This window comes from Arachis stenosperma, chromosome 4, assembly GCF_014773155.1.
Source record: "Arachis stenosperma cultivar V10309 chromosome 4, arast.V10309.gnm1.PFL2, whole genome shotgun sequence".
Lineage (NCBI taxonomy): Eukaryota > Viridiplantae > Streptophyta > Magnoliopsida > Fabales > Fabaceae > Arachis > Arachis stenosperma.
Window position 1 is genome coordinate 136,570,720 of NC_080380.1, and position 12,577 is coordinate 136,583,296.

The window sequence follows — 12,577 nt, forward strand, 5'->3', positions numbered from 1 at the left end:
AAAACTAAAATTGTGAATAATGAATGTTATGTCTATGTTCTCTCCTTGAATGGATGCATTCTTCCACTTTATAGCCTCTAATATGTATTTTCTGGGCTTGGATTTGGGCCGAAAAGGAGTCCAGAAATCACTTGGGACATTTTCAGCAACTTTCTGCACGTGGCGTCCGTCACGCGTGCGTGTGGGTCACGCGTACGCGTCGCTCGTGTTTTGCGCTAGCCATGCGTTCGCGTCATCCACGCGTGCGCGTCGCTTGGGTTCTGCGCGAGTCACGCGTACGCGTCGTCCATGCGTGCGCGTCGCTGCCATTTCTGTCAAAACTTCATTTTCGCGCGTTCCTTCCACTTTTGCATGTTTCCTTTCTGTTCTCTAAGCCATTCCTGACCTATAAAGTCTGAATACACTCAACATACATATCACGGCATCGAATGGTAATAAGAGGGTATTAAACATAGAAAATTTAGAGCCAAAGAAACATATTTTCAATCATAGAACAAATTCTGGGAAGGGATTGTAAAACCATGCAAATAATATGAATAAGTGTGAGACTAGTGGATAAAATTCACTTAATTAAGCACAAGATGTACCACGAAATAGTGGTGCATCAGGCGTGCACACAAGAAGGGGGAAGGCATCACGAGGAGCGTCGTGCTACCGCTGCTGTCCGTGCCGTCGCCATCGCTGTTGGTCCACCTTGGAGTCGCCGTTGAAGTTGAGCCACGGAGAGAGAGGGTTCACGAGTGAGAGAGGGCAGTGAGGCTGGAACCGCCACGTCCAGCCACTGCCGCTTGCTCTGTCACTGCTCTTGGAGGTGGGTGGCTGAACCTCTGCCGCCGGAGCTCCACGTCACCTCTGCCGCCCAAAACCCCACTGCCATCGCCAGAAAACACTGCCGGTAAGGTTTTAAGTATTGGGTCGAGTTTCTTTCGAGTTATGGAAATGTTACAATCACTGCATGTTGGTTTCAGTTGCTGTTGCCAGAATCCGGTCACCGTTGCCGCATGAGGTTGCTGCCGGGGCCACTGCCAAACAGGTTCAAAGACCGCCGCTACTTTGTTTTCGTATTACAGTAATTATTTCTGTTTTGGAGACCCGTGTTAGTGTTTTGTTGCGTGTATTAAAGTCTTTGTGACATTGATGTTTTTAGGAATTAGAAATCGAGTTTGCATGTTGCGTTTGGGGATGTTCTGTTATTGAGAAAGCAAGCGGAGCTGAGTTTTTGGTTGCCGTTGATTTCGGGCTAAGCGAAAAGAGTCGAATTGACACATCTGGGTTATGGTTTTGCTTATCGAGGTAGGGTGATGAGCGGATATTTTATACGCTTTTGGGGGTAATTTCATGTAGATTTTAGCATGTTTTAATTAGTTTTTAGTAGAATATTATTAGTTTTTAGGCAAAAATCATATTTCTGGACTTTACTATGAGTTTGTGTATTTTTCTGTGATTTCAGGTATTTTCTGGCTGAAATTGAGGGAGCTGAGCAAAAATCTGAGTTAGGCTGAAAAAGGACTGCTGATGCTGCTGGATTCTGACCTCCCTGCACTCGAAATAAATTTTCTGGAGCTACAGAGATCCAATTGGCGCGCTCTCAATGGCGTTGGAAAGTAGACATTCAGGGCTTTCCAGCAATATATAATAGTTCATACTTTGCGCGAAGATAGACGACGTAAACTGGCGTTCAACGCCAGTATCATGCTGCTGTCTAGCGTCCAGCGCCAGAAACAGGTTACAAGCTGGAGTTCAACGCCAGAAACAGGTTACAACCTGGCGTTGAACGCCCAAAACAGCTCCAAGCACGTGAGAAGCTTAAGTCTCAGCCCCAGCACACACCAAGTGGGCCCCAGAAGTGGATTTCTGCACTATCTATCATAGTTTACTCATTTTCTGTAAACCTAGGTTACTAGTTTACTATTTAAACAACTTTTAGAGATTTACTTTGTACCTCATGACATTTTAGATCAAAAATTTGTACCTTTTGGCAGCATGAGTCTCTAAACTCCATTATTGGGGGTGAGGAGCTCTGCAGCGTCTCGATGAATTAATACAATTACCTTTGTTTTCCATTTAAACACGCTTGTTCCTATCTAAGATGTTCAGTTGCGTTTAAACATGAAGAAGGTGATGATCCGTGACACTCATCACCTTCCTCAGATCCATGAACGTGTGCCTGACAACCACCTCCGTTCTACATCAGACTGAATGAGCTTCTCTTAGATTCTTTAATCAGAATCTTCGTGGTATAAGCTAGAATTGATGGCGGCCACTCTTGAGGATCCGGAAAGTCTAAACCTTGTCTGTGGTATTCCGAGTAGGATTCAAGGATTGAATGGCTGTGACGAACTTCAAACTCGCGATTGCTGGGCGTGATGACAAACGCAAAAGGATCAATGGATCCTATTCCAACATGATCGAGAACCAACAGCTAATTAGCCGTGCTGTGACAGAGCATCTGGACCATTTTCACTGAGAGGATGGGAGGTAACCACTGACAATGGTGACACCCTACATACAGCTTGCCATGGAAGGAACCTTGCGTGTGGAAAAGGATTTCAAGGAAGAGTTGTAGTTCAGAGGACAAAGCATCTCCAAAACCCCAACACGTTCTTCATTAATAAAGTAACTATTATTTATTCCAAACACTTTTACCTCTTACAATTAAATTCAAATAACCTTATTGACATCCTGACTAAGATTAATAAAATAAATATAGATTACTTCAAACCAATAATCTCTGTGGGATCGACCCTTACTCACGTAAGGTATTACTTGGATGACCCAGTGCACTTGCTGGTTAGTTGTATGGATTGCAAATTCGTGCACCATAGGGCCTTTTTCAAAAACTAAACTTTATATTTCAGAGTTACTATATATGGATTTTGATGTGAGAAATGTGCTTTTAGTGATTGTATAAGTCTTATATATTGTTTGGTTGTCTTGGATGGATATGAATGCTTGTTTGACCGGATTGTTGTTGGGTCTTGTGAAATTGACTATTTTTGAAATGTTTCTTTAAAGTTATTTCTTCTAAAGTTTTGAAATCAAGTTTAATCCATTGGAGATTGATTTGAGTTTGAGTTGGTTTTCTAGAAATATGAAAATGGTATGCACTTTTGGATTCAGCTTAATTTTGAACTGATTTGGTTTTGAACCCATTAAAGAAGGTTGCGAAATGGTTTGGTTGGGATCCGAAAAGTGTGGCAAAGTCCAAGTTTTAGGGGAGATGCTGCCGAATTTTTATGAAATTTAAGATTCTTTTTTAAAATGTGATTTAGAAAAGGAATGAATTTGAGAAGTTCTTGTAACTCCCTAACTACCAAAGCTCACGCTTCCGGCTGCGTGACTCTGATAGCTCGGACATTACGACGACACTTATACTATTTAATACTAAAATATGAGCCTGTTTAAAACTTTAAACCGCAAAACCGCTCCCAAAAATACTTTTGCTATACAACGTACATCCATACATACCATACAACTTACAAAAACTCATAAAGGGTACATCCATATATATACATATATGTTTGTAAATATTACAAGCATTAACCAATACAATCCCTATCTCTCTTAAAGAGTATATCAAGATAAAGGCGAGGGTACAATAAACAATAATCTATAGAAATACAGAGCATTTCAACAACAACTAAATAAATTCTTCGTGACTTCTGCACCCATATCCTGAAAGGGGAAAAATGTAGGGGGGTGAGAATATCATCCTCGAAAGGGTTCTCAGTAGGGAATTTTTGGGAATTACTGTAATAGGATACGTGAAGATAAACCGTACCAGTGATTAATAACCGGCTTATGCCTCTTTTCAAAAACAACAGTTTATAATAAAAGTAAAGTCGGAAATCTTTTCTGAAAGAGGAACCGTTCAATTCTCAAAAACATCAAAAGCCTTTCAAAAAGGTTTATCTATGCTGAACCAAAATAGCCTTTCATATTTTTCCAAACCAGGAACACCAAACCAAAACCAACCATCGGTCCATCTCAATTCAACCACGGCCCTAGGCCCAAACAATCCAATCCAACAACCAATCACCACAAACCAACAGAGTCCGTGATACAAACACATAAAGGAAGTTCAAGCACAAACAAACAGTTATTGCAAGTAGGACAATTAGCAATTAATCACATAGACAAACCAAGTATAATATGCACACTCAAACATTGTCACATAGATGCATATGATGCATGCCTGTCCCTAGTGGCTGATGATATCATCTGTCGGTTATAGAGCCAACCCGACAAGTCCTGGTAGCTAAACATTGGACTGTCCTTCTGTCGTGTCTCCCCAACTCGAGTTATACTCAATATAAACTTGATCATAATCATGATCCATATCCATCACCCTCACTGGTGAATATTTATGGGGGTGAGCTCATCCGGGAGTTTCACAGTGCCCGGCCACCCTGACGACATAGGGTCAAAAGAGCTTCGAGTCTCAACCTGGAGCACGTGGTGGCTAGCCACTGCTTTCTCCCAGGAAAACTCTTATCTCCGATAGTGGAAGTGCAATTTCACAACTTATCAATATCTCAGCATATATGCTTTCATTCTCAGCCATGGATCAACATCCATCTCATCCAACCGGCTCACGGTTCAATCCAGAACCAGCCAATATTCATATCATTCAAAGCCATTCTAGTTCACGGTTCAATCCAGAATCAGCCAATACTCATAATCATACCCATCCATTCCGGCTCACAACAAAATAGCACTTCCAATTCAACATCATCAAATTCATAAAACCGACATTTAAGCCATAAATCACTTTTTCTCAAATCGTTTCACTTTGAAATCAAGTTTCAACTCTTTTCAGCCTTGGCTTTAGAAATCTCGTTTCTCAAATCATCTTAGGCTCAAAAGCCAAATTTACTCAAAGCGAGTTTCCTTTTTAAAACAAAGCCATTCTTGGCATTCTCTTTTCAAAACTTCCAAAACCATGGAAAGTCAAAGATTTATTTCAAAGTATTCAAAATCACCCATCCAACAATGGGATTTTATAACAAAATTTCTTGGCAGAGTCCCAAGTCTTTTGGGAAGGTCAACCTATATCAATTCGTTAAAATTCATTGAAACTCTTAAAGTCATAGATTCTCGGTTCAAGTAAATAAAACGGAATTTATTATGAAACCGACCATACAAAAATCATAAGTTCCAACCCGGTCCAAAAATCAACTCATTTGAAACGGAACCGATTCATTTGAATCAGACCACTTTCAGGTTTCTTTTGGAACCCAATTTTCTAACTCTTCCAAAATGCCTCAAACTTAATTACTCATTCAAAAGTCTAGTAAAAATCAGTAAAAGCTCATTTTTATATCGAAATCAATATTAGAGCATCATTCTTTCCTTCAGTGATTCAAACGGTAAAAATAGTTCATTTCTATACTTGGAACAGCATGGTCATTCATACTGTCTAGGAAAAACTTTTAAGTTTTGATACAAAAGGTTTTGGGTTTTGAAGAATAAATGGATTTCTCTTTTAAAAAGGATTTCAGATTTTTAAATGTAAACCTTTGGTTTTTGAAACGATACATACATAAGGCGAACAACGGTCACTGTACTCGGAAAACAGATTTATTTCATGTATCTTATTATAGCCATTCTCTAACCTTATAGTGAGAATCCTTTCGAGGATGATGTTCTCACTCCCTTACAGGTCTTTTCCTTTTTTAGGTCCTGGACGATGAAGTTCGGAAGAGCTTATATTTTCTGTTTAATCGATGTTTTATGTTGTATTAGTTACTTTTTTCCTCGCCTTTACTTTTACAAGTTTTTACAAGAGGGATAGGACTTTGATTATGTAATGCTTGTAAATTAGTAATATGTATATATATGTATTCTTTATGAGTATTGTAGTTTGTATTTTAAATACGGATGTATGTCTTGAAAATTTGATTTAAGTTTTTTTAAATTGGCTCATATTTCAGTATTAAATAGTTTAAGAGTCGTCGTAATACCCGAGCTATCAGAGTGGCGCATTCGGAAGCGTGAAATTTTGATAGTTATGGTATTACAACCACCAATTGATGAATACTTGATTTGGGAGGAAGTGTGTGGTGGATAAAAGAAGAATTAAGTTTACAAAAAGGGGACATTCTTTTCTAGTTCTATCAAGTCTAGAACTACTTCTGCTAATTCTGTATCTCGAAGAGCATCTAGAAATCAAAATTTCACTCCTGATTTGCGAGAACAGATTCATAATCTCAATGAAGAGCTTTTTCAGTGTGTTACTCAACAAACAAATGAGCGTATTAGTAAGTTGTTAGATGCATGCTTGACTCTTTTGGATAAGACTCAAAATAAGTTAAAAAGGTTAGAACAGGCAATTGGAAAGGTCAAGAAGGAAAAGCTGAAACATAAGAGATAGAATGAGGCTTATGTTAGCTATTACGAGAAGGTTAGAACATCAAATAGTTCCAGTGCTGTTCCACTACCACCGCTACCGCCGCCACCCTCAATCTCTTCGAGTGAGGACTATGATAATGATGAGGATGAAGATGACACTGAAGACTATAGCTGATAGTTTTAGTATGGTTGAACAATACTGAGAATTATAGCTGATGTATCAATACACTTCGTTTATGTTTTGAATTATATTGACTTGCTTGTTTATAAACTTTTTTTTAGTTTGATAATACGATGAATTTGTTTATTTTTTGAAATATTATAAATATTCGAATACAAATTTGATAAAAATTTGTATTTATTAATTTTATATTTATTTTGTATAAAAACATGTTTATTTTGCAATAGAAAAATCTGAAAAAAAAATTCTATTTTACCTTACAGACGGATTTTCAGTCTGTATTCAGAGTTTGGAATGGTTTTCCAAGGTTCCAATTACCGACGAAAAATCTGTCAGAAAATCTGTCTCTAATTATCGACGAAAAATCCTTCAGAATATCTGTCTCTAAATACCGATGGAAAATCCGTCGAAAAATTTGTCTCTAATTACCGACAAAAAATCCGTCGAAAAGTTTGACGTTCTAGGAAAATGGAGGAGAGAATTTACCGAGAAAAAATCTATCAATAACTGGTAAAAATCTGTCGGTAAATTACTGACGAGACTTTTACTAAAAGACAAAATCTGTCGGTAACCAAAAATCCGTCGGTAATAAAGACCAAATCTGTATGTAAATCTATCTGTATTAAGCATTTTTTTAGTTGTATAAGTGAAAAAACCTGATTTTTATATAATAGAAGAGATAATAAATAATAGAATAGATGAGAATATGATATGTGACATATTTTAATCATAAAATTGATAATATATAATAGATTTTTTTATGAATTTTTATTGCCTGTTAGCTGTTAATTTTTATGTTATTGCTTAATAATTTTTACTTATGAAACTATCAACATCCTAATATTATAGTTTAGTTAATAAGAATGATGACGTTAATATTTCTCCCTAAGTCTTGTTATTATTTATAATTAGAAAAGAATCCTAAATAAATTTATTTTTTTAAATGAATGCTAATTTTGTTGTGTAAGACCCAAAAATTTCGAAAAATCTTATTAAAAACTAATTTCGACTTATTTACTCGTTAAGTAATTTAATCTCAAAAAATTATTTTATTAAAGATAATTAAAACAAATTTTGATTGATTGAGTTAAAAATAATTTAAGGTTTTATTTGATTTTATAACTATCGAATTATTTTCTATATTTAAATTATAAAGTTTAGCAAATTGATAATCAAATAATATTTCAAAGTAATTTTATGGAATTAAATTAGATTTTTAATTAATACTTTATACCCTAATTTAATTAAAATTACCAAATTCTAATCTACTAAAAAATTTCTAATTTCACATTTTTCCCAAAAGCAAATCCTAATTCCCAAATTGAAAACCCTAACCCTAACCTCCTTATCCCCACCGCCATGCCTCCACAGCTGCCATTCACCCATCCCTTTTACCCTTTCTCCTTCAATACACACAAACACACCCACACCCTCCTATGTTTCCTTTAGCAGCCGCCATCCCATTTCTCGTTCCCCCTCCCCCTCTTCACTGAGTGCACATACATCACCATCGAGAGAGAGATTCGGAGAAGAAGCAGCGCTGGCGAGGAACCCGCGCTACCATCGCACCGCCCCACGCCCTGGAGCTCGCCATCGAACCACGTGTTGCTGTTATGGGCTCGCCGCCGCCGAAGTTCCGTCGCCAACCATGGAGCCGCGGGGTACATCTCCATAGAGAGAGAGAGAGAGAGAGAGAGAGAGAGAGAGAGAGAGAGCGAGCATCACGCTGAGAGAGAACCAATCGGAGAAAGGGAGAGGGGTCGTGTCTACTGCGAGTCTGCTGTTGCCATCGTCACCCTCACCGCGACCTGTCACCATCGCTGGAGCCAGCCACCTTCATCGCCGTTCATGCCGTCACTGTTTCTCGCCATTGCCGAGCCATCGTCGGGCTGTGCACCGCCACGTAGGGCCGTTTCCAGTTGGCGCCGTGGCTGGTGGTTGCCTCGGCTTTCGGTGTAAGCACCCCGTCGGAGCTCAGTCACCATTCTACTCTCCGGAAGTTGTCACCGGAGCTGCGGCTGCTCCGCTCTTGGTTTCTTGTTATGCAGTAAGTTGTTTCAGCTCCGAAAACCTCTTTGCCTTTGTCGTTGTTCTATTATAGATTATTGAGTTTTATGAGGCGTTAATGTCTTAGGGTTGAGCTACGGTCCTTGCGTGCTGTGTTTAGAGGATGTGGCTGTTGCGAGGATGGTCGGATTTGACGCTGTCGATATGAATAAAAGTTTTAAGGGTTTTCTCGCGTAGTTAGTTGCGAATGAGGTAGGGGTCTTTTTCAAAAAACTATACTTTATAAATTGAAATTATTATATATGGATATTTATGTGAGAAATGTACTTCTAGTGATGGTATATGTCTTATGTATTGCTTGATTGACTTGGATGGATATGACTACTTGTTTGATTGGATTACTGTTTGGTTTGTGAAATGGACAGTTCTTGAAGCGTTTCTTTAAAGTTGTTTCTTTACAGTTTTGAAATTGAGTTTAATCCATTGAAAAATGAAGTCGTTTCTTGAAATATGAATTTTTAGAATTAGTCTGATTTTAAACTGATTTGGTTTTGAGCCGTGGAAGGGGCTACGGAATGGTTTGGTTGGGACTCGAAAAGGGTGGCAAAGTCCAAGTTTTAGGGGAGATGCTGCCAAATTTTCATGAAAATTAAGATTCTGTTTTAAAATGTGATTTAGAAAAAGAATGAATTTGAGAGGTTCCATTGCTTGGTTTTTGATTTATTAAGAAATAGATGTTTCGAGTTTAATCTATTTTACGGGAAGTTTATGTTTTAAGATTGATTTAAATATGAAAGAACCTATGTTTTGAAGTTTGATTAAAGAAGTACTTTTGGAAGAATTTTTAGTGAATTTTAAAAGAAATTGAACTTTGATTAATTAAGTCCACTTTGCTTTTAAAGTACTCTTTAAATTTTGATTTAGCAAGACTAAACGATTCTGGACCTTTGGGAAGGTTACCGATTTAAGAATGAAATAGAATTGATTTGGAACTTAGTGTTTTAAACATGCTTTGGTTTTTGTTTTAAGTCTATCTCAATTGACTTCAAATTAAGTAACTATAATTTCGGGGATTTCTAAAGAATTTAAGAAATGAGGTAGGCTATTCTAAGTCTTGAGTCTTTGCTAAGGTTGTTAATTAATAACTCTGATTTAAAATAGTTAAACGAATGATTTAAAAAGTAAAGGATTTGAGTTTTTTCAAAAAAGATTCCCATTTGATATGATTTTTTTAAGAAAATGTGGATTATAAACTTGTAATAATTTGAGACATGAGGATTTTAGAGTTAAGACTGAGATGGATTGACTTTGGTTTCAAAATAAAGAGATTTGAGAAAAAGTGACTTAAGGCATGAATGATGATTGATTTGATATGAATTGTAATGAAGTCCGAAAATGATAATGAATAAATGAATATGTGGCCCTTGCACTTCTTTTATCTGAGATACGAATTTTTTTGGGTAAAGTACCGTGGCTCGCCACCACGTGTTTCAGGTTGAAACTTGATATTCTGTTGACCCTACGATGTAAGGGTGGCCGGACATGTATAAATTTCCAGGAATAGTACCCCCATTGAGCGATTTGATATATATATATATATGTATGTATGTATGTATGAGAAAAAGCTATGCATAGACTCATGGGGATGCGCATCGGGGGACAGTCCAAGGGTTTAGCAAACCGGACTTGTCGGGTTGGCTTGATAACCGACAGATGAGACTCATCAGCCATAGGGCAGACATTCATCATATGTATCTATGCGACATTGCTTGGGTGTGCATATTGTAATTGGTTTGCCAATGTGATTATGTTTAATTGCTAATTACTCTACTTGATGTAACTGCTTGATTGTGATTGAACATTCCTACTTGTGTTTGTGACTGAAAATGGGTTGGATTGGCTGTTGTTTAAGTTGTTTGGGTCTAGGGCCATGGTTGGTTATAAGATGGGCCAAAGACCGTGCTTGGTTTGTGTTTTTGGTTTAGAAAAGTATGAAAACTTAAACTGGTTCAGCATAAACTTAATGAACCTATACTTGGAACAACTTGGTCATTTATGCTATCTAGGAAAAACTTTAAAAAGGCCTTTGGATTTTATTTTTAGAATTAACAGCTTTCTATTTTAAAAAGGATTCCGGATTTTGTTTGAATATAAATCTTGGGTTCTGTAAAGATACATATATAAGGCGGTTATTAATCACTGTTTTTTAAAAATGGTTTTATTTTTCACGTATCCTATTATAATAATTCTGTAACCCTATGGTGAGAACCCTTTCGAGGTTGATGTTCTCACTTCCCTACAGATCTTTCCTTTTCAGGTCATGGGCGACGAAGTTTGGAAGAGCTTATTTACTTATCTTTTGTTTTTAAACGATGTTTGTGTTGTATTAGTTACTTTTTTTCTTGCCTTTTATCTTTACGAGTTTTTATAAGAGGGATAGGTATTTGATTATATAATTCTTGTAAAATTAATAATATGTATATATATGTATCCTTTGTAAGTATTGATATTTGTATGGATGTAAGTTATCTATTTAAAAGTCTTTTGAGCAATAATTCAATTTAATTTTTTATATAGACTCATTATAGTATTAAATATTTTTAAGAGTCGTCGTAATACCCGAGCAATCAGAGTGGCGCATCCGAAAGCGTGACATTTTGATAGTTAGGGTGTTACATGTTGTGAAATTTTATATTACCTTTAAAATTTTAACGTAATTGAGTCTAATTCTTACATTTTAAAAGGAATTTATTCGAGAAAATTAAAATATAAATCACATTATTATTACAAAATTACTTTATTAACATAATTAGTGGTGCTTACTTGAACAATTAAATTTAGCTTCTAATGATATTAAAAACATATTTTATTGTCTTATACCTTCAAAGAATTCACGAGACTATCATAAAAATCGAACAATTAAGAAATAAAATTTATTATAATCGGTATATTCATTTTAATAGATATTTTTCTATCCAATACTATAAAAAATACACTTGCTATCTTGAATTATTACATGTTTAATTTCTATCGATAGTGGTAGAATGCCTAAATTAAGATCATTTTGGATTATAGTATTCGTCAAAACAATCAATGAAACACTCATCCGTGCTTTCTCATTTTGAGTATATTTATATATAAAAGAAATTCTACATAAAGAAAAAAAGAAGAAGAAAAGAATAGTTAAAATAGCAAGAGCGATAAAAATGATACTTTTTATAATTTTGTGTGGCCATATATATATATATATATATAGTAAATTGAAAGACCATGGTTATTTAACGAAATTAATTTGTAGATAAGTAATTTGTATTTATTGAATTCAATTTGAATAAGTAAAAAATTATTTTAGTTTAGTTTAGTCTTTAATTCACATGATTTGAATTTGGCTTAATATATATAATTTGCTTTGATTTAATTTAATTATTAGTTGAAAATATTCTGATTGCCTATGTTATTCATAGATTTATTATTTTAATGACTAATAAATTAATTAAATTAATTAATACACATAATAAATTTGATTTAATAAATTAAAAAATAAATTAAAAAATACTAATAAAATATTAAAAAAATAAATTAAAAAATACTATTAAATCAAATTAATATAAATTATAATAATTATGTGGAATAAAACGTGAAATATTTTTATTAATTATGATTCCTTTTTTGAATGAAAAATAAAACGTGGAATATTTTTATTAATTATGATTCCTTTTTTAAAATATTAATTGTATATGTTTTTTTAATTATGTTATAGTTTTTATAATTACGTGAAATCTAATTATTTTGATTTATTTATTAGATATGTTTTAATAAAAATTAAAGACAATAAATATAAATATAATTAATGGCTATTAAATGTGATTCGAACCCAACATTTATTTCAACAGATTAATAAACTAACTATTAGAGTAACCCAACTTGATTTTTTTAATAATTAATACTTCAATTATATATACATATATACACAACAATGATTTCAGAGAGAGAGAGAGTGATATAATTATCCAAACATCAATGGATCTTTGTGCTAGA

At 35.0% G+C, this 12,577-nt stretch overlaps 1 long non-coding RNA gene across 1 annotated transcript; it reads left to right on the top strand.

Annotated features, from left to right (window-relative positions):
• Positions 1 to 7,819: 7,819 nt before the first annotated feature.
• Positions 7,820 to 11,260, top strand: LOC130973807 (uncharacterized). Its single transcript, XR_009084302.1, has 3 exons — positions 7,820 to 8,579; positions 8,667 to 8,791; positions 10,842 to 11,260. It is a non-coding gene; the product is annotated as an uncharacterized LOC130973807 (long non-coding RNA).
• The last annotated feature ends 1,317 nt before the right edge of the window (positions 11,261 to 12,577 follow it).